The sequence below is a fragment of the Haliotis rubra genome, unplaced genomic scaffold, assembly GCF_003918875.1.
Source record: "Haliotis rubra isolate DU_JTF1 unplaced genomic scaffold, ASM391887v1 Scf234, whole genome shotgun sequence".
In the NCBI taxonomy this organism is placed as follows: Eukaryota; Metazoa; Mollusca; class Gastropoda; order Lepetellida; family Haliotidae; genus Haliotis; species Haliotis rubra.
The window spans coordinates 259,891-281,202 of NW_025766381.1; the positions used below are offsets into that span (position 1 = coordinate 259,891).

General features: G+C 40.9%; 1 long non-coding RNA gene across 2 annotated transcripts; it reads left to right on the top strand.

The window, feature by feature from the left end:
- Positions 1-16,181: 16,181 nt before the first annotated feature.
- LOC124278253 lies at positions 16,182-21,258 on the top strand. Of its 2 annotated transcripts, none has more exons than XR_006899042.1 (3): positions 16,182-16,218; positions 20,382-20,469; positions 21,229-21,258. It is a non-coding gene; the product is annotated as an uncharacterized LOC124278253 (long non-coding RNA). The 2 variants fall into 2 exon arrangements; XR_006899043.1 differs by having other exon boundaries at positions 20,392-20,469.
- Positions 21,259-21,312: the final 54 nt, after the last annotated feature.

Genomic DNA, 21,312 nt, shown 5'->3' on the forward strand with positions numbered 1-21,312 from the left:
GGGTGGACTCTTACGGAAGGTGAAGAGGCAACAAAACATCTGCGTGCCGTTGTACAAAGCAACCATTGAGCTAAGGTGATCGCAAGACCCATACCTCAACATAGACTTACGATCGACTTAGCGCTAAGGCTGTTCTGTACAACAGCACCCTGATAATAATATCAGATATAGTTGAAGAGAAAATGATGAAAATGATGAAACATTTGTTGTTGTTATCTAAATGTATTACATATTCAAAGTAATTAAAAATGACTACCACTTTAACATGCAAATGTATGCTGAAAGATTTGCTGTTGCGTTGCAACCAACGTCGATAAAACTTTGCCGTAAAATATGCGGTAACATCACGTGAAAATGCGACGGTAGAATTACGTTATGTCAGTGGCACGGTGCAATGCCGTTAACGTCAATAATTTACGGGATAACGCCGTTTAACCCCAAACCATTGTGGGATATACGGCAATTTACTGTAGTGAATGATTCTGACGGTATAATACCGTTTAACCCCAAAACATTGTGGGATACTGTCACTTACGCCGCCGCCAGTTTACGTTGGGTTTGATTACACGAAGACGAATCGTTCCAGAATCAGCTGCCACAAGACTCATCTATTGGTAATTTGTACTATACGATGTCTAGAGTATGCAGATTAAGAACTTACATGTTCACTATTTAGCTTTTCTATTGTTTCCAACTGTATTTTTGTGTTTGACAAATGTAATGACGTATCGTTGCAAAGAATGTACTTTTGAGACCTCTATCTTACGTCAGTATGTCAGACATTATCGTTTACACAGAAACGTACCAAACATTGTGTTTCCATGTTGTCAGGAGCTTTGTGTAAGACAATTTCACACGTACAGTGCGTTTCGAGCACACGTACTGCGTGATCATGGGCGCAACACAAACACGAGTCAGTCAAGGTCAGTAAATGGCCAGTCACATGTGAATGTACATCTTGTATGTAGGCAAAGCTTTTGTGACAGTACATTCTCTCGTATCGAGGAGCTCTTGAAACATTTGCGTCAGCATTTAGACAGAAGGGATCCCATTGTTTGTCCATTTAGATCATGTAATACCAAAATTGTACATAAATCAACATTCTCATCTCATATAAGTAGAAAGCACAAGCACCACACATTATCGGAGTTATCAGATTCAGTTCTTGAAGCAAATAAAACACATACAAATACAGATGAAGGACAGTGCTGCATATCTTTACAAACAGACAACAGATTGGTTGAAGCTGATCTTGAAGAAAGTGAAACGGGGGGATGTTGATTTAGATGAGACCACACAAAACCAATACCTTAAAAATATTGCCCAGTTCTATTTAAAGCTAGAAGCAAAACACTTGCTTCCTGTATCTTTGATTCAAGATATTCTAACAGGATATCAATCACTTCATGAACTTAGCAATAATTATGTTGAGAGTCAAATCATAGAGAGACTTCAGTCAAATGGGATTTCAGATGATATCATTGATGACATCAGAAAAGACATGAGCACATCAGATATATTTTCTATGTGCAATAAAGGTCCATTAAGATCTGCAAAGTGTAGGTCAACTTTCTACAAACATAACTTCCCATATGTACCCCCCAGAAGAAGTAGTTTTGGGATTCAGTGAAGAAAGTGGCAGGGAGCGAACATTTCAGTATGTCCCTATCCTCAAAACATTGTCCAATATATATACCTACCACAGATCACATATGTCAAGCCCTATTGACAGTGGTGAGCAACAGCCACGTTTGCATGACATTCACCAGGGTTCACTGTATAAAGACAACGAATTCTTTCAAACACACATGGACTCTTTCAAGATAATTTTGTACCAGGATGCCTTTGAAGTTGTGAATCCCCTGGGTTCAGCTAAAAGAAAGCACAAACTTGTAGGAGTATATTTTACTCTTGGAAATTTTCCATCTTTCAAGCGTTCCACAACTGACCAAATGCAGTTGGTTATACTTTGTCGTCAAAGGGACATGAAAGAATTTGGTCCAGATAGAGTTTTTGGTAAATTGGTGAAGGATTTGAAACATCTTGAAAGTGTTGGCCTTGAAGTGGGAAATGATCTCTTTATTTTTGGGTCTTTATTTTGCATTCTAGGGGATAATCTTGGTTCCCATATGGTTGGGGGTTTCGTGGAAAGTTTCAGTGGAAATCACATTTGTAGATACTGCCTTGTCAAAAGATCAGAAATGCTTGAGGAATCCTATGCTGTTAGAGGTGAGAAAAGAACAAAACACAATTACCAGGAAAGTGTCCAACGAGTCCACAGTTAACAATCACACTGGAATAAAGCGAATTTCTATCTTTAGTTATAGCACTTTCATGTAGTAAATGGGTTGCCACCCTGTTTAGCACATGACCTATTTGAAGGAATTCTTGCCTACGATATGATGTTGGTCATTGATCACATTGTGCAAACCAACAAATGACTTACCTATGACCAGCTTAACAGAAGACTGACTGGGTTTCCCTATACTGGCTCTGATGCCCTTGACAAGCCCTGTGCTATCAACCCTTCATCAGATAGACTGCAAGGACATGCAGTTCAGAACTGAGTATTTATCAGACTGTTTTCCGTGTTAGTTGGAAAATATGTTGCTGATACAGAGGATAGGGTTTGGGCATTTTTCCTATTGATGAAAAATTTGGTAGAACTTGTCTGTACACAAAGTTTTGAAGTTTACCAAATTGCAATTTTGAATTCTGTTATAGAAGATTATTTGCACGAAAGGAAAGAGATTTTCAATGTTCAGATGCGCCCAAAGCACCATTATCTGGCACATTACCCGGGACGTATTTTAGAGTTTGGGCCCCTCATTCGCCTCTGGACACTTCGATTTGAAAGCAAACATGCCTACTTAAAAAAATGTGCAAGAAAGCTTCTCAATTATAAAAGTCTTGCAAAAACACTTGCTCAAAAACACCAGCTTTTGCAGACCTTATACAATTCAGGTAGTTTGTTTCCAAATGAATTTAAAGTGGAAATACTCTTACTCTTCCACCCAGAAATGTATTCTAGAAACATCCAAGCTGTTTTGTCAAGGCGTGGCTTAACGTGTTCAAACTCTATGAGGGCTACTAAGGTTTGCATAAGAGGCATTACATACAAACTTGGAAACACACTGGTTATCAGCAAACCAAATTCTTTTGAAATGTTAATTGGAAGCATTCAAGAAATATTTGTTGAAGGAATTACAGTCTATTTTTTGGTACATGACATTGTATGCACCTATATCAATTACATGTATATGGATCTTTATGCATATGAAAGTTCACTTGATCAGGGGTATAGTTCGCAGTGTCTTACTCTTTCCCAGTTTGCAGATTGCTATCCAGTGGAAGTCTATTTTGAATCAGGGACTTTCTACATTTCCCTAAAGCATTCATTTGCTACAGTGACTGTTAACTCAGAAAATGGCCAGTGATATGTCTGAGGGTGAACAACATCTTCAGAGATATGTCCATGATGTTATTGGTAACCTGGACGAGGACACTTTGAACAGTATTGTTCAGGTACTGAATACCTTAGGAGTCACACAAGTGCATGACCTGCAGTGGGTGACACAAGATGATCTGGTGGGGAAAGTCAAACCTGTTCATGCACGGAAGCTCCTTAGCCAAACAATGTGTGAGTACTGGTATATATGTATTTGACAGCTAATCCACAAATTAATTCATCATCTTTCAGCTTCCTGTAGCTTCCTGTAGCTTCTTTAAAATTGCTGAAGCAGTCTGAGTACTCAAGTATTGGCATTGGAATTATTAACCTTCCACAAATAAGTAGATACCATGCAAGACATGGCTGTTGCAACAATAAAATTACAGTTCTATCCCTTATCTGTGATAGATGGTATATGAATAGCTAAATGTGTTCCACATGTATGTTGAGCTTACGTGTAATATTGCTTTCTCCAACCAAAATCTTAACTATTACTGTTAAGCCTTGAGGGCTAAATGGTTGCAGTTTCAGAATCTCACTGTAATACACCTAAACTGTCCCTATAAAAATAGTATATTAATTTCAGCCCAACCATCAAGTGGAGTCCCCTTCACCTTCATCCAGTATGAATTCATCCATGTCATTTTCACCCAGGAATCCGAGTCCTATATTGATCAATAAAATAAACACAGATCCAAACTGGCCTGTCAAAATAGACCTCCCATGGAAAAATGTGAGTGATGCTGTAGTAAATGATTTAGAGAGGGGGGGAAAAGACTTAATCCAAGTGCGAAACAGGATCTTGTCAGGTTGTTTGTTGATGCAGTCAGAAAGAAAACCCATCATGCAACTAGACCCCAAATGTCCATCATTGCCCAAAGGATGACTGCGAGATATCCTGATAGTCTAATGGATAACCTGGATGGTTCCATTATTGGTTCTGGATATGACAGCATTCTGAACAAGCTTGTATCCAGAAATGAAAATCTGAACCGATCAGTTAATGCAAGTAACATGTCTTTCTCGCAAGAAGAGACCACTTGCTTGTGATTCAGGCTCTAGTGACAGTTCAGATAATCAAGATATTGGTGGCACTCCTGCTGCAGCAACAGCTGAACGAAGAGACTCATACGGCTGCATCAACTGGATGCCACTGTTCACAGGGGATGCAGAATCTATGGAAACTCAAAAACAGAGTTTGAAAGCCATGTTTGACGCCTCTGAAACTGATAATGAAAAGGTAATGCATCTAATGAAAGCTAGCTATGCCCTGCAGCGCAAGGAGATTAACAGTGGGACCTCCATGGAGGAACTGATGAGAGACTGGCCATATCTTTTTGACGTGATCATGCTCAGGAACTTTTGGAAATCGACATAAGGAATGCCTTGGGAACCGCCTACAAGGACAAAGCAGTAAGAATCAATCGATTCTTTAAAAACAAATCAAGTTCCAAGTATCAGATGATCTATGATGAAGCCAGAAGGCAGAGTGAGAAGGATAACATCAAGGCTTGGTTGGCCGCAGTGATTCTCTGTGTTCTGAACCTTTTTGGGGAAAATGAGAAAGATGTCTTCTTTGTCGTTGATGTAAGATATATTTTAATAGTAAAATGCAGGTGGTGAATTATTATCATTGCTCTGAAGACCAAGTTTAAACTTAGATGGACCTCTATTCAATTCTATTGTTTTTCTACAGTTTTCAGTATCAGTATGAAATCAAAACGTCTCCTCAAGACATTATGCTCATGGAGTGTTTTCCTGTTAATTCATTTTATTTTTACAAACTGTTGGAACAGGAAACAACAAGTGTTGGAGAAGTAGAGGCCACCACAGGAATGGAATCACTACTGCTGCTAGTTTTTGGTAAATATTTTATTCAGTTATTTCAAATGTAATATTGAGCTTTGTTGGTGGCAGTATTTCTAGATGTACCCACAAGGACAGTTTCCTATGCATACTTTCGTAGTCTGTAAAATACTAACATTAAAAGTTGCACTGAGGATAATTTAAAGGATACTATCCATGCCCCGGATGCATTTAATTTAGATCCACAGAGAAAAATGTCAGAACGATGTCTAAGTAGCCAGTCAGATAATGCTCTTATAAAGTGATCTCTTATACTTTTTTGTTCCAGGTGATTCAGTCCTTGCTGGCAAGTCGTACATGTTAATGTGTGACAGAATGGTCATTTCATCCATGGGAAGAATCCCAAGCTTCATGGATGCCTTCTCTGCATTCTTTGCATCATTCTACGTGTTCAATCTGGAGTATCCCCCAGCGGTTTCAGCAACCATGGAGTTTATTCAGAGGTATTTACATTCAGTAGAATAGTCAGAGGTGGGATGACAAAATACAAGCAGATTGCTTGTTTTGCTTCTTATGACAGAATTGAAAGATACATCTTTTCTTCTTTAAAATCCATGAAATTATATGAATTAGAGCCCAGTAAAGGGAATAATCGTGTGCCATTTTAGTCATATGTGGTACATTTTAAAGCATATAAGAATGAGTATACAATGCACTCAACACAGGCACGGTGTGTTTAACATAAATAAATACCTTACTTGAATCACACCCTCAAGTGATTGTTTAATTATGTTTTAATATGATTCAGATGTTTCATTGGCATCAACCCTGATAGAGGATCTAAAGGGAACAAAGGAAAAAAGAAGAAGGTTAAGATTAACCCCAAGGTACTCAGATTAATCAACGCTCTTGCGGATTTTGAGTGGCTGGAATCAGACTCATAGTGTGATAGCATGGTGGACTGGAGTCTATAACAGGACAATGAACACTTCTGTGTCATGTTTGCACTTGGTGCTCTTCCATTTAGTTTATATGATGATTGTAAGCTGTCCCTGGCATTCGGTTGTCTGTTGACGGTAAGATGTATTTACTTTAGAAGTGGTTCATATGATGTCAGTGTACATCAAAGATATGAGCGGTCTTGCAATATTGGATATGTATAAACACAATCCTTATTTCATGACGTAGCATTTATGAAACAGATCAAATTGAATAGATTCAGTTTTAGCTAACATTTAGCTTTTAGAAATGCTTAAATGTTCAAAATTAATTGCATTAAACGGGAGGACTAACAGTGAGTACGGTACGATTATTTATATTTTCACGGAAGAATTTCACTTCTGAATGTTGTGATTTTATTGTTTTAAAGTTCATCTATTCTGTTAAAATTCACTGTGAATTGGTATCTTATTTGAGATTAGAAATATCTGAGCAGTTTGAAGGATCGTTTAATGAAAGGAACAATTTGAAGAAAGATGACCGTCTTTTATTACACCATTAAAGTAATGCTAGCGTCTGGGCCGTGTGACTTTGTGTAATTTGGGTAAAATGTTTCAGAAGATTAATTGGCATATATATTTCAAGTTTTCTCCTTCACGGAATATGTTCGTGTTATTGAGTTCTTTAATGTTGGACATTTTCAAACCTTAAGGTTTTCTAGTACTCCTTTGACGAATACCCTCCATTAGAGGGAAATTGTATTACCGTAATTTGAGCACAGGACATTGACCTGTTTCTCATTTTGCTTTGTGTTCAGGGTGAGTCTAGCATATGGAAATGGTAGTCTGTTTGCGTTTAGTGTTTTCTGTTTCATGTAATGTTTTCAGACAGATCACTGTTTATATCAGTCCACGTGGATTAGTTATATTGTTAGAGACCTATATTGTCATCAGGACATAGAGAAATGTTTCTTTTTTTGTTTGCTGTTAATGCACATCATTTTGTCGCCTCTTTCCCCCAGCTTAAACAAAGTACGAGGGGGGTATAGCTGTATACAGCATATACTATGCCAACTTAGGTTAACATCGTTATAGGCACCCATGAAAGGCCACCTCCTCGTGGTGGGTGCTGGGTAACGCTAAGCGCCTTTCAACCCCCCGTTGTGGACCCGGGGGGGATATTTTGGTCCACCAACCCGTTTGCCGTGGGTTGCGCCCCTGTGTCGGTGGAGGACGGGAGGCTGGTGGTTGAGGGCACTGGTTCCAGGAACAGTGTTCCTCTGCCCAACACACCACTTCGCCCCTTACTTCACCTAGACGGGTGGTAGAACTGGCCCGGTTCTATCAATCGGCTGGTCATGTTAAGCCCTGTACATTTTAATTTTGCTGCACAAATTTTAGAAATTATTTCAAATTTTTTTGTCAGTGATCTTGGCTTCAAGATGATATATTATATTTTCATTGTACAACTGCGATTTAGTATTATTGTGATTGATTAACCTGAATATCATCAATAAAATGTTCTATTGAAATTTGCCTAGAGTCCTATGTCCAGAGGCAGTGGCTCATGGGCCAATCTGGTGGAATAATTGCTTGTTGATTGTTCTGCTTGAGTATATCATCCGGGTATCCTTGGTGCTGCAAGTCGGAAACCCACTTGTGATTAGCATTGTCCTTGTGATACTTTCGTGGTGGGTGGGAGCCCGGATGATGAATCAAACTAAACTTACCATGGATTACCAAACCCCACAAAAAAAAACAAAACGTCCACTCGATAATGACAATGAGCAGAGACCTTCCAAATCAACAGAAAATTGGCCACGTTTCCTGGTTCTCGACACTGTAGACGAGACACCACTAAAGCTGAACCCTTTTGTGATTTCCAAGGGTATATATGGCATCGCAGGTAAAGTAAAGACCATAAAACGCTTGCGTTCGGGATCATTATTGATTGAATGCCTTCGGAAACAACAAGCTGCCAACCTGATGACTACAGAAACATTTGCTGGAATCCACGTTTCAGTTACTGCGCACAGAACACTGAACACCAGTAAAGGAATTATAAGAGACAGAGATCGTTTGTTGGCCGACATGTCAGAACTGGACATCGTATCCGAAATGAAAGATCAGGGAGTGACATATGTCAAGCGATTTACCACCCGCAAAAACAATGACGTAATTCCGACAAACACGTACCTCTTTTCGTTCTCTTCACCAAATCCTCCTAAGTCTGTAAAGGTTGGTTACTGTAACATCACAGTTGCTATTTACATCCCAAATCCCTTGCGATGTTTCAGGTGCCAAAAGTATGGCCACGGTGTCAACACTTGCACAAAGCCTATAACATGTGCTCACTGTAGCGAAACTTCACACGTAACTGAAGATTGTGAAAGTGCCTTATAAAGAAATGCACAAATTGTTCAGGTAAACATTCCTCCTTTTCTAAAGACTGTCCCATATGGAAAAAACAAATGGAAATAAACAAGGTTAAATTCATTCAAAACATTAGCTTCGCTGATGCCAAAAAGCTTGTTGATTCAACCGTTCCAAATGAATCATATGCATCAGTCGTCAGGACACCCGCCGAAAGCTTGTCAAAAGTAAATTCGCCAGTATCCAGTAGTTCAATAGAGTGTCAAACAGACTTGACCTGGGTTACAAACGATACCCCTCACCTTCTTACACCTGAACAATCTAGTCAGACTTCAGAGTCGGTACAAACCGAAGTTCAGGATGAAGTTCAATTATTGTCCACTCAGAAGACTGGATCCGACACAACTTCAAAGAATGTGGTCAAAAATACAGTTAAACCTAGGACGGAAAAGAGTGCAAAAGCGGTAGACCCTCTAAGGGTTCAGAAAACCGTATACAATTATACAACAAATATGGTTCTCTCGAAGACATGGATGTGTCAGAAAGCATCCATCCCAGGGCACGTAGCTCGTCGCCCTCGAAGAAAGTGAGGGGAGATCCCTATCAATCCACCTAAAAGATAGGTCATTTTACTACTATCGTGCAGTGGAATTGTAGAGGTCTGAGGACTAATTTTAATGAACTACAGCTATTAGTCCAGGATTTAACGCCATCAGCATTCTGTCTACAAGAAACGCATCTGAAACAGACTGATAATTTTACTTTACACCAGTTTACAGCCTATCATCATTATTCTCCTCTGGGTGATAGGGCCACTGGAGGATCTTCTATCCTTATACGGCAGGATGTTATTCACAGCCCTGTTACACTTAAAACTAATCTCCAAGCTGTTGCAGTGCGACTTACTCTGGGTGTAGCATTTACATTATGCTCTGTATATATTCCGCCTTCATGGGCACTTCAGCAGACTGATCTACAGTCACTCTATGACCAACTCGAAGCCCTGTGTTATTATGGGTGACCTAAATGGTCACAACCCGCTATGGGGTAGTAATGACACTAATACTAAAGGTAAAATACTGGAAGATTTTATCTCCAATAATGATCTATGTATATACAATGATGATTCAAGCACCTATCTGCATCCTGCAACCGGAACCTATTCTTCTCTAGATCTGTCTCTTGCAGACTCTAACCTCCTAAATGAATTTGATTGGTCTGTCCATAGTGACCTCTGTGGAAGTGATCACTTCCCAACTATTCTTTCAGAAATAACTCCATCTGATTCTCCATCATATACAAGATGGAACTTTTCGAAGGCTAACTGGACCCTATTTCAAACTATATGTAAATCGAAATTACGACCTGAATTCTTCAGTGACGTACCTGATCCCATTCAGATTTTTGCTGACGTTTTAAAGGACATAGCTGATGAGTGTATACCGAAATCCTCTACAACTCCACACGTACGGAAACCATGGTTTAATGCAGACTGCAGACAAGCCAGAAAAGCGAGGAAAAAGGCAGAACATTATTTCCGCCATCATCCAACTGTTCATAATTTAAATAAATTTAAAATACTCAATGCGAAGGCACGTCGTACCTTCAAACAAAACAAACGACAATCTTGGAGGAAATATGTCTCCAAAATAAACTCCCGCACATCCATGTCTAAGGTGTGGAACATGTCAACCAGTGAGGCGTTCCCTGGTGGTGAGTACTGTGTAAAGGTTTTGATGTGAGCTATTGTTATAATCTTTTGTTGATATTTCACAAGCGCGAGCTTTTTTATATGTTATGACAGTAGATTAACGATTAAACTGTTTATATAATTTCATTTGTCTATTTCACCAAACGTTCTTCTTACCGAGTCAATTTCTCAGTTCGATACTTACAAGCAATGTCATTATTTAGCATTGACAGAATTTCTAACTGTGATATAGATATGTCTTTGTCACAGACAAAACTCAATGTCTGTTTTATTGACACCCGTGTGTCTGCCTGCCTGTCTGCTAATGACAATATGCAATGCACAACTTCGATCACTGACCACATGCAATTTGAACTTAACACCTATCAGGCTATACACCATAAACATAACGCATTGATTTATGGCTCGTGCACCCGAGTTCGGTCTCTGTCACATTAAGTAATTACACAGATAGGCAGGTGTGATACTTGTAAACATGACATGTTATGATGTCTGTTGATTGCAAAATGTTATACACAAAAAATGAGCATATATTTACAAAACCCAACATCTCTATATACACAGACACAATGAGCCGTGAGGGGGTCCGCAAATAACCAGCCAATGAAAGACTTCGTTACACTTGAGTGCACACCACCCGCTCTGACTGGGTTCTGTATCCCGGGTGCTTCGTGTCGAGGGAAGTAAACCCAAGTACAAACTCTTGCACTTTTGATTTGCTGTTGTACGTTTATAATTTTGTTTGTTTGTTTGTTTTTTCATAATCAGCAATGTATATTATATGTCATGAATAAGTGACAATTGTGTTTTAATTATGTTTGATTGTTTGGCTGCATGTGACCTTTAGATGACTGTCTAACGTGTACTGTGAATGCAAGACGAATTTCTCACTCGCTCACTATGACTGAAATGACCAGTATGTTCGTTTTTGCAGTGTTTAATGTTAAGCAACATAGTTTCACCTGATGTACCTGTAGATTTGGGGAGGGGCAGCTGTGTGCTATATTGGGACCAAATGTTTTGGAGGCTGTTTCAGGGAACTACAACCCTTTTATTTTTGTCTTTATAAGGGGAGCTAGATATTGCCTCTAATCTTGCCTTACACCTATTACAGACCAGTGAAGATCCGGACTAGAATTGATCTTAAGTAACCCACGCTTGTCGTAAGAGGCGACTAATGGGATCGGGTGGTCAGGCTCGCCGACTTGGTTGACACATGTCATCGTATCCCAGTTGCGTAGATCGATGCACATAGTGTTGATCAATGCGCTGTCTGGTCCAGACTGGATTATTTTGAGACCGCCGCCATATCGCTGCAATGTTGCTGAGTGCAGCGTAAAACTGAACTCACTCACTTCACCTATTACACCTCAAGTAACCAGAAGACCAGCACTGTGTGTGATGATCAAATACCCTGCCAAGGCCTATAGTTACAAGTCAGAGTACTGAGCCGAGAGGTGACTATTACCATCATTGTCTTTATTGCTATAATCACTGTTCTTGTATATACTGCCTCAGATTGGGTCTCTATTTTGTACTGATTTGTATTGATTTGTGAACTAGTTCATTTTAGAAAACATTGGTTAATTACAGCCTATCTTTCCAGTTGTGTGTTGTTGCCACACATACTTTATTTTATTGATTGATTCCCGGTAACAGTTTTAGTTCCAACTAGGAATCAACCTACAATGTCAGGGTCATCGTGAATAAATCCGTGCTCATGTGATTACCATGCATGATTCTGAAAAGTAATGATACTGAAATTTTAATGTGAATTTTAATTAAGCACAGCATTATCAAGGTAGACCAAACAATCCATTAGAGTCAGTGCTATTCATATAGTATAACGGAAGATATAATGAGTCTTTTTGACATACAGCTTGGCACAGAGATTCAGATAGGATGGTTTCTCAATGACTCAAAACACTACTAAATAGCTTGTTAAATCAAATCATGTTCCTTATTCCTCCTCCCCTAAATGTCTTTTAGCACTGTACCCCTTCTGAGATATGAAAACGCACCCATTTAGAACATTCCCCATGCGAACTACACAGCCCAAAGATAGACTTCTTTTCTGGGATATATGGGACCTTTGTCACTAATTGTGATGGGAAAAGATAAAGTTATATCTCTGTTTTCAAGATCCAGAATAACTGAAACAAACCAACAGCCGATGTCATCTGAAAAGTATAGAAGAAACAACATATGAAATCCTGGACCGCCTCTATGTTAAATTCGGGAGTTATTTAGACGAAAAGCAGGCAATCAACTGTGCAGCCATTGTGCTATACTTCTTGATGATCCAATTCTTTTTGAACGAGAAAGGAACTGGCAAAGTCAAAACAAAGGAAGTTGACGAAAAAGCTTAGCTAAGTTTCACTTATCTTCATAACCTGATATCATTCAACAATTATCCGATTGTCACTTCCACTGACTTACATTGAAACAAGTGAAAGCTCCTCGTCTCTTCCATATTTAGATTTATGCATAAAGGTTCAGACTCACAAAAAGATTCACCACAAGACTGAATGTCGAAAGGGATGGCTTTAAAGTTCCGTTAGCCTACAGCACTATTTCAGATGTTAAAGCCTTTGGTGTCTACATTTCACAAATTTTCATATACAATCGAACATGCTCCTTCTACTTCGATTTCAAAAAAGGTCATACGACTGAAAACACACTTAATAAGATGGAGTACATTTCCAAATTTGAGGCATCCGTGACTAAGAGGATGTGACATACAATTCACTCAATTGTTATACAACATATTTAATGTTAACAATTGATTTGCCCTTGCATGTGTTTGTGATGGGCTCCACCCTTAGGGAAAGATGCACTTTCCACATTCAGCAATATTCCAGCTGTATGAGCGCGGTCGAACGTCTGACATCAACACCATTTGGTACTTAAAATATGATCGAAATGATAAAGGAGACTGCGTTTCCAGCAGGCATTCCTTATGTTTATGAAAGGTTTTTTTTGTTGCTTTTATTTTAAGCTGTAATGCTGTAGACGGGTCAATATCAAAGAATGCTGTTATTTGGCACTATAATTCATTGAAAAACAGTGTGTAGTTGTACTAAATTGCATCTTTTGAGATTCACTATTGAACAGTTCTGTGCCAGTTACAAGCAGCTTCTACAGCAGTTGGAATAATCCAGTTTAAAGGTCACATAAACTCTACGGGGTACAAATACATAAATCACTAACTGGCATCGTTATAAATGAAACCCCGTCATTAAAACTACTCATTTCGACCTTTAATTGACTTAAATCGACCTTTTTGACAACAGTGCACAATTCTCACCCGCGAACGAAATTTCAACCAATCAGAGCGGCACGTCTCTGTGACGTCATATGAGGAATAGCTTTGAGGGCCGATGCAGAATTCATCTACATTTTAGGGGTTAAATTATCTTGTTTACAGGCTTGTATAAACCTGAAATCGTGACAATTGTTGTGGAAAATGAAAGCTATATGTTCTCACAATCTACTGTCATTTAATTTTGTCTCCTGCTTTGCCTAGTTTCCAAGTTACAACTTGTTTTCATAGACGATTCTGTCAAAATCGATTTAGTTTCAAAATGCATACAAGTATGATAATAAACTAATTAGGATTATAAGACCAAATATAAAGACGCACATTGACTAGTATCTACATACTGGTGAGTGGACATTAACCATGGGAATGTAGCAAGAAATTTATCGCGCAGTATTGTGACTTCGACCCCCGCTTCCGTGGAAGAAATCGTTATGTTATAAGTTGTGTCATGCAAAATCCGTTTGGTTATGATTCCAATACATATTTAACTACCAGTAGAAAGTAGTCTTGATTTTTTAACTTGATGAAAACAAACTATAATCTCATTAATTCTAACAGATTTTTTTTTACAAAATGTCGGCGCCCTGTCGGGAAACATCCGCCAGTCTGAGGATAAATGGTATTTAGGTTTGTTTTCACCGAGTTACAAAATCAAAACTACTTTTCTACTGGTAGTAAATATGTATTTTATTGATGGCCAATAGGTTTTGCATGATATAACATGTATAACATAACAATTTCTCTCCTGGCAGCGAGGTGGGTGTCAATATAATACCACAGTGTACTTACAATATTATTGTTACTTCGACCACAACCTCACTTCCGAGGAAGAAATCGTTATGTTACAAGTTGTGTCAAAGAAAAATATTTATGGTCATCAATCCTATGCATATTTTACTACAACTAGTAAGTAGTTTTGATTCTTTAACTTCCGTGAAGCGATCTGAACACAAGTAAGATATCGTTTCAGGCTTCCACAACGCTCGCTTCGCACTCACAAACATAACCCATTTAGCACGAACTGCGGGGTCCTCTGGAATACTGTGCATGCAGGACACCATCGCCCGACCCCTAGGAGCAATTGACGACAAAGCAACGATTTGGCATGTCGTCGTTGATGTCGAGAAATCATCAAAATGATGAGTGTGCTACACATTTTCTATACAACTAACTGAAAATCGTTCCTCATATGACGTCACTGCAGTGCTCTGGCGACAGAGTTACGTAACCTGTCTGTGGTTTCGTTGGGGGGCGAGAGGGAAGCAGGCGACTTTTTGGCCACTTTTAATCGCTCGGTATTAATTAACCACAAGTTTTTAAAGAATAAATTTGGTGTTCCGCATAAGACTAACCACATATCTTTCATATGTAATGGTTAAAAGAGTAACAAAAAAAACAAAGTTTATTGGTTCTTTAAGAAAGAAATATCTTGCAGCTTTTTCATATATCTAGAAGGGCACACTTGTTGTGCCCTTAAACGCACAATGGTCTTAAGTGCACAGAAATCATGAATATTCATGAGTGGGCGGAGCTTATGTCACTACGTCACATACACGGCACAGTATCTTCCGCGGAACTAGTAGAGGGAGTTGACCTATGCTGCTTCGTCTGTTATCGCCTTATACAATGTGACAGCTGCAATATGCATATGATGTATATGTAAACATGAAGTATACGTGCCGTTTATTCAATATAATGTGCTGTATTGAAGTTTTGCGACGCAACTTCCCACGGTGAAAGAGTTTAAGCGAGAAAGCCTCCTCGAGAACAACCACGGTACCTAGCGTTGCGATGGAAACATTCACATGTCAATATTGTCATTGCTCAGTCCTGACTTATCATAACTCTCCAACCAAACAGAATAACATCTCTTGTCAACCAACTAAATGCTTATACAATACATATGTTCATGTACGTACATATTGCCAGATCTAATTAAACTCCACGTATTTCAATAGTGTCAGCTCTAATAGGGCGTCTTATGAAGGAAGGAAAGGTTACCCAGGCAAGCCAAAGTACCCAAAGCTACCTTTCCATGGCTATCAGGGCACTACAAAATTGAAACAAATATTTGAGATTTATATCCCAGGGTAACCTAGCATGGCAACAAATATTTCTGGAATTTGGGTAGTGTATCTGAAGTACCTGAGGAATCCCTCCAAATGGTAAAATTACTAGTTTCTGGTGTGAAGGTGCAGATAAATATATTCAGGATAAAAAAAAAACCCACCATGTCAACACCTCGGCCAGTTTAAATGTCTGGCAAAGTATATCCCTCCAAAGATACCATACTGCCAGGGTGTTTTGGTACTTTGGCAAGTCTTACTGAGCTTACTTATTGGCACTTAAAATCACTTTCAATTATTTCCAACTTAACTTCCTTCTAAAGTTATGAATATAAAATCATTTTCATGGCATTTTTAACACCCCTTTCAACCTGATCCCTTTGACCATGTACAACCCCCTCTAGACTGAAAATTTCATTCAATCTCTCTCCCATTTCAGCCTAGCTGGGCCACTTCCTCGGCACGTCAAGGCGGACAGTCAGTGTGCACCACAGAGGTTCTGCCAGCTGCCCAGGAGAGCTTCATCCAGCCCCAAGCACCCCAGGGGACTGGTAGGAAATGAAATGCATGTTGTTTTTGCTGTGCCTTTTTAAAAAGGTCCATTGTGCATTTATTTTTCTGTGCACTTAAGGTTTCCTATAGGAGTCCTTAAGTGCACAGAAAACCTTAAATGCACAATGATGTCTTGGCCCCTCCCTGGACCCACTTGGCTGTTTTGGCTGGTGCAGAGGCCCCACCTGATCCCTTTGACCATGTACAACCCCTCTAGACTGAAAAATTTCATTCAATCTCTCTCCCATTTCAGCCTAGCTGGGACACTTCCTCGGCACGCCAAGGACAGTCAGTGTGCACCACAGAGGTTCTGCCAGCTGCCCAGGAGAGCTTCATCCAGCCCCAAGCACCCCAGGGGACTGGTAGGAAATGAAATGCATGTTGTTTTTGCTGTGCCTTTTTTAAAAAGGTCCATTGTGCATTTAAGGTTTTCTGTGCATTTAAGGTTTCCTATAGGAGTCCTTAAGTGCACAGAAAACCTTAAATGCACAATGATGTCTTGGCCCCTCCCTGGACCCTCTTGGCTGTTTTTGGCTGGTGCAGAGGCCCCACCTGATCCCTTTGACCATGTACAACCCCTCTAGACTGAAAATTTCATTCACTCTCTCTCCCATTTCAGCCTAGCTGGGCCACTTCCTCCTGGGCCACATGGCGGACAGTCAGTGTTCACCACAGAGGTTCTGCCAGCTGCCCAGGAGAGCTTCATCCAGCCCCAAGCACCCCAGGGGACTGGTAGGAAATGAAATGCATGTTGTTTTTGCTGTGCCTTTTTAAAAGGTCCATTGTGCATTTAAGGTTTTCTGTGCACTTAAGGTTTCCTATAGCAGTCCTTAAGTGCACAGAAAACCTTAAATGCACAATGATGTCTTGGCCCCTCCCTGGACCCTCTTGGCTGTTTTGGCTGGTGCAGAGGCCCCACCTGATCCCTTTGACCATGTACAACCCCCTCTAGACTGAAAATTTCATTCACTCTCTCCCATTTCAGCCTAGCTGGGCCACTTCCTCGGCGCTGGCCAAGGACAGTCAGTGTGCACCACAGAGGTTCTGCCAGCTGCCCAGGAGAGCTTCATCCAGCCCCAAGCACCCCAGGGGACTGGTAGGAAATGAAATGCATGTTGTTTTTGCTGTGCCTTTTTAAAAGGTCCATTGTGCATTTAAGGTTTTCTGTGCACTTAAGGTTTCCTATAGGAGTCCTTAAGTGCACAGAAAACCTTAAATGCACAATGATGTCTTGGCCCCTCCCTGGACCCTCTTGGCTGTTTTGGCTGGTGCAGAGGCCCCACCTGATCCCTTTGACCATGTACAACCCCTCTAGACTGAAAATTTCATTCACTCTCTCCCATTTCAGCCTAGCTGGGCCACTTCCTCGCCACGCCAAGGCGGACAGTCAGTGTGCACCACAGAGGTTCTGCCAGCTGCCCAGGAGAGCTTCATCCAGCCCCAAGCACCCCAGGGGACTGGTAGGAAATGAAATGCATGTTGTTTTTGCTGTGCCTTTTTAAAGGTCCATTGTGCATTATAGTTTTTTCTGTGCACTTAAGGTTTCCTATAGGAGTCCTTAAGTGCACAGAAAACCTTAAATGCACAATGATGTCTTGGCCCCTCCCTGGACCCTCTTGGCTGTTTTTGGCTGGTGCAGAGGCCCCACCTGATCCCTTTGACCATGTACAACCCCCTCTAGACTGAAAATTTCATTCACTCTCTCTCCCATTTCAGCCTAGCTGGGCCGCTTCCTCGGCCGCTGTCATGACAGTCAGTGTGCACCACAGAGGTTCTGCCAGCTGCCCAGGAGAGCTTCATCCAGCCCCAAGCACCCCAGGGGACTGGTAGGAAATGAAATGCATGTTGTTTTTGCTGTGCCTTTTTTAAAAGGTCCATTGTGCATTTAAGGTTTTCTGTGCACTTAAGGTTTCCTATAGCAGTCCTTAAGTGCACAGAAAACCTTAAATGCACAATGATGTCTTGGCCCCTCCCTGACCCCTCTTGGCTGTTTTTTGGCTGGTGCAGAGGCCCCACCTGATCCCTTTGACCATGTACAACCCCTCTAGACTGAAAATTTCATTCACTCACTCTCCCATTTCAGCCTAGCTGGGCCGCTTCTCGGCGCTGGCACAAGGACAGTCAGTGTGCACCACAGAGGTTCTGCCAGCTGCCCAGGAGAGCTTCATCCAGCCCCAAGCACCCCAGGGGACTGGTAGGAAATGAAATGCATGTTGTTTTTGCTGTGCCTTTTTAAAAAGGTCCATTGTGCATTTAGGTTTTCTGTGCACTTAAGGTTTCCTATAGGAGTCCTTAAGTGCACAGAAAACCTTAAATGCACAATGATGTCTTGGCCCCTCCCTGGACCCTCTTGGCTGTTTTTGGCTGGTGCAGAGGCCCCACCTGATCCCTTTGACCATGTACAACCCCCTCTAGACTGAAAATTTCATTCACTCTCTCTCCCATTTCAGCCTAGCTGGGCCACTTCTCGGCGCCACAAGGCGGACAGTCAGTGTGCACCACAGAGGTTCTGCCAGCTGCCCAGGAGAGCTTCATCCAGCCCCAAGCACCCCAGGGGACTGGTAGGAAATGAAATGCATGTTGTTTTTGCTGTGCCTTTTTAAAAAAGGTCCATTGTGCATTTAAGGTTTTCTGTGCACTTAAGGTTTCCTATAGCAGTCCTTAAGTGCACAGAAAACCTTAAATGCACAATGATGTCTTGGCCCCTCCCTGGACCCTCTTGGCTGTTTTTGGCTGGTGCAGAGGCCCCACCTGATCCCTTTGACCATGTACAACCCCCTCTAGACTGAAAATTTCATTCACTCTCTCTCCCATTTCAGCCTAGCTGGGCCGCTTCCTCGGCGCGTCAAGGCGGACAGTCAGTGTGCACCACAGAGGTTCTGCCAGCTGCCCAGGAGAGCTTCATCCAGCCCCAAGCACCCCAGGGGACTGGTAGGAAATGAAATGCATGTTGTTTTTGCTGTGCCTTTTTAAAAAGGTCCATTGTGCATTTAGTTTTCTGTGCACTTAAGGTTTCCTATAGGAGTCCTTAAGTGCACAGAAAACCTTAAATGCACAATGATGTCTTGGCCCCTCCCTGGACCCTCTTGGCTGTTTTGGCTGGTGCAGAGGCCCCACCTGATCCCTTTGACCATGTACAACCCCTCTAGACTGAAAATTTCATTCAATCTCTACTCCCATTTCAGCCTAGCTGGGCCACTTCCTCGGCACGCCAAGGCGGACAGTCAGTGTGCACCACAGAGGTTCTGCCAGCTGCCCAGGAGAGCTTCATCCAGCCCCAAGCACCCCAGGGACTGGTAGGAAATGAAAAGCATGTTGTTTTTGCTGTGCCTTTTTAAAAAGGTCCATTATGCATTTAGGTTTTTCTGTGCACTTAAGGTTTCCTATAGCAGTCCTTAAGTGCACAGAAAACCTTAAATGCACAATGATGTCTTGGCCCCTCCATGGACCCTCTTGGCTGTTTTTGGCTGGTGCAGAGGCCCCACCTGATCCCTTTGACCATGTACAACCCCTCTAGACTGAAAAATTTCATTCACTCTCTCTCCCATTTCAGCCTAGCTGGGCCAGCTTCCTCGGCTGGCCAAGGCGGACAGTCAGTGTGCACCACAGAGGTTCTGCCAGCTGCCCAGGAGAGCTTCATCCAGCCCCAAGCACCCCAGGGGACTGGTAGGAAATGAAATGCATGTTGTTTTTGCTGTGCCTTTTTATTTTAAAGCATCGTAGAGAGCCTTCAGTGCTGACTGAATCAAATGACAGCAGTGATTGGATGATTTTATGTTGTTAAAATGTGCATTCATCCACTAATTAAACCTAACCATATTTTTTCAATGTGTAGTTGCTTCTTTTTAACCTGATTGCTTCTGCAGAATGTGTGCAGAGATATTTTCATGTAGGTTACATTTTAATGCGAAACTGGGGTCGGCGCTTTTCACACTCCTGTATTATTCCTCTAAGTTTTACCATGACCCGGAAGGAAAATAGGAGAATGTAGTGCCTTGTTTAAATGCACTGATTTGTCTGTGCTAATTTATTCAGGGTGACTTGTGACAGCTTAAATGAAAGATCAGACATTTTACTTTACTGCCATTTGTTTTTGTCCTCAATCTGCACATGTTATTGACTCCAGCCTTTCATGATTTGACCCCAAGTTCAGGCTGTTTAGTGTATTTCAGCTCGAAAATTCCGGTGACCGTTGTTGACAGTGGATACAGCAAAACTGAAATACTCGATCCAGACCGATATTTTGATGGGTAAGTGAGAAGTAATAGGTTGGTCAGCATGCCACAGGACAGCCTAGGACAGATATTAATTATGGTGCTCTGGCCATGGCATGTCACTGTAGATAGTAAAGTGGTCTGAGGCTATATGTACTACATGTATTGGCTGTTAACAGCCTGGTTGTTTTTAATGTTGCTTTGGAAGTTAATGGGAAAACATTTGATTTTGTGCAACATGTAAAGGTGAGTGCACATTTTAGTAATTCATACATTACATGTATATGCTTTCCTATTTATGTTTCACCATGGATACAAGTTGGCATTGTTATAGAGACTAATTTAAGGGGAGTGAAGCTAGGGCTGCTTGAGTTGAATGGATTGTTTTAGTGGCCTTGATTTGAATGTAGCCTCGATTTGTGGTCTAATAGTGACAAGAGCCCACATGGTAATGGTTACCTGGCTTCTAAATTTGTTGAAACCGATGAATTGACAACAAATTAGGATAAAGTCACCACTGACACAATTTGGGTGTCTGTGTGTAAAGTCATATGATATGAGTATTGTGAGTATGAAATGTGTTCACTGCTGATGGCACAATATGTCACAAAACCCTCTTATCTTAAGTAAACAGTGTTGCATATGATCCATTCTTTCTGTTACACCCTTTTTGCATATGAATAAACTTTTTTCTCTCATGACTTTCAAACAATTATTTAGTTTCTCAAAAACTGTCTCATGGCTGTTATGGTCTTTATGATTGAACATTTAATATGATCTTGACACTATTTTCAGCTTGGAGAATGACTGATGGTGACTGGGGAGGTGTATCTTTGCACATACAGCAGAATCAGAAGCCTTCACATCCAATGTTGTGTT